At 51.8% G+C, this 2,500-nt stretch overlaps 1 long non-coding RNA gene across 1 annotated transcript in view; it reads right to left on the reverse strand.

Annotated features, from left to right (window-relative positions):
- Positions 1 to 282: 282 nt before the first annotated feature.
- The window catches only part of LOC144739558 (uncharacterized), a 13,404-nt gene continuing 11,186 nt past the window's right edge, over positions 283 to 2,500 (reverse strand). Inside the window, exon 3 of the long non-coding RNA XR_013589463.1 lies at positions 283 to 464. This is a non-coding gene — a long non-coding RNA (uncharacterized LOC144739558). The remainder of the gene's footprint in view (positions 465 to 2,500) is intronic.

Consider the following 2,500-nt stretch of genomic DNA (forward strand, 5'->3'; position numbering starts at 1 on the left):
GAGTGGGTGAGTGAGTGGGTGAGTGAGTGAGTGGGTGAGTGGGTGTGTGGGTGTGTGAGTGAGTGAGTGGGTGAGTGAGTGGGTGAGTGAGTGGGTGAGTGAGTGAGTGGGTGAGTGAGTGAGTGGTGAGTGTGTGAGTGAGTGGGTGAGTGAGTGGGTGAGTGAGTGGGTGAGTGAGTGAGTGGGTGAGAGAGTGGGTGAGTGAGTGGGTGAGTGAGTGGGTGAGTGGGGTGAGTGAGTGGGTGAGTGAGGTGTGTGAGTGAGTGAGTGGGTGAGTGAGTGGGTGACTCTATGGGTGACTCTATGGGTGAGTGAGTGAGTCTACCGTGAGTCTGTGAGGTGGACTGGGGGTGACTTCAGCTGTGCCCACAGGCCTTGCAAGGACCGCTCAGCTTGACTCCGTGAGCAGAGCAGCCAGAGCAGAGAGGCACGCGCCCACCACTCGCTCACCCCGTCACGCTCACCTGGTGAGCACAAACAGTGACACACACACACAGTGACACACACACACAGTGAGTGACACACACACAGTGAGTGACACACACACACACAGTGACACACACACACACAGTGACACACACACATAGACACACACAGTGACACACATACACACAGTGACACACACACACAGTGACACACACACACAGTGACACACACACACAGTGAGTGACACACACACAGTGAGTGACACACACACACACACAGTGACACACACACATAGACACACACAGTGACACACATACACACAGTGACACACACACACAGTGACACACACACACAGTGACACACACACACAGTGAGTGACACACACACAGTGAGTGACACACACACACACACAGTGACACACACACATAGACACACACAGTGACACACATACACACAGTGACACACACACACAGTGACACACACACACAGTGACACACACACACAGTGAGTGACACACACACAGTGAGTGACACACACACACACACAGTGACACACACACACAGTGACACACACACACACAGTGACACACACACACAGTGAGTGACACACACACAGTGAGTGACACACACACACACACAGTGACACACACACACACAGTGACACACACACATAGACACACACAGTGACACACATACACACAGTGACACACACACACACACAGTGACACACACACAGACACACACACAGACACACACACACACAGTCACACACACAGTGACACACACACACAGTCACACACACACACACAGTGACACACACACAGTGACACACACACAGTGACACACACACAGTGACACACACAGTGACACACACACAGTGACACACACAGTGACACACACACACACACAGTGACACACACACACAGTGAGTGACACACACACACAGTGACACACACACACAGTGACACACACACAGTGAGTGACACACACACACACAGACACACACACACAGTGACACACACACAGTGACACACACACAGTGAGTGACACACACACACACAGTGACACACACACAGTGACACACACACACACACAGTGACACACAGACACACACACAGACACACACACACAGAGACACACACACACAGTGACACACACACAGTGACACACACACACAGACACACAGAGAGACACGCGCCCACCACTCGCTCACCCCATCACGCTCACCTGGTGAGCACACACAGTGACACACACACAGTGACACACACACACAGTGAGTGACACACACACAGTGAGTGACACACACACAGTGACACACACACACAGTGACGCACACACAGTGACACACACACAGTGACACACACACACAGTGAGTGACACACACACAGTGAGTGACACACACACAGTGACACACACACACAGTGACGCACACACAGTGACACACACACAGTGACACACACACACAGTGACGCACACACAGTGACACACACACAGTGACACACACACAGAGTGTGACACACACACACACAGTGACACACACACACACAGTGACACACACACACAGTGTGACACACACACACACAGTGACACACACACACACACACAGTGACACACACACACAGTGTGACACACACACACACAGTGACACACACACACAGTGACACACACAGTGACACACACACAGTGAGTGACACACACACAGTGAGTGACACACACACACAGTGACACACACACACACACAGACACACACAGACACACACACACAGTGTGACACACACACACACAGTGACACACACACACAGTGACACACACAGTGACACACACACAGTGAGTGACACACACACAGTGAGTGACACACACACACAGTGACACACACACAGTGACACACACACACAGTGACACACACACACAGTGACACACACACAGTGAGTGACACACACACACACACAGACACACAGACACAGTGACACACACACAGACACACACACAGACACACACACACACAGACACACACACAGTGACACACACACAGTGACACACACACAGTGAGTGACACACACACAGTGACACACACA

The sequence above is a fragment of the Lampetra planeri genome, unplaced genomic scaffold, assembly GCF_965212315.1.
Source record: "Lampetra planeri unplaced genomic scaffold, kcLamPlan1.2.h2 scaffold_1569, whole genome shotgun sequence".
Taxonomy (NCBI): Eukaryota; Metazoa; Chordata; class Hyperoartia; order Petromyzontiformes; family Petromyzontidae; genus Lampetra; species Lampetra planeri.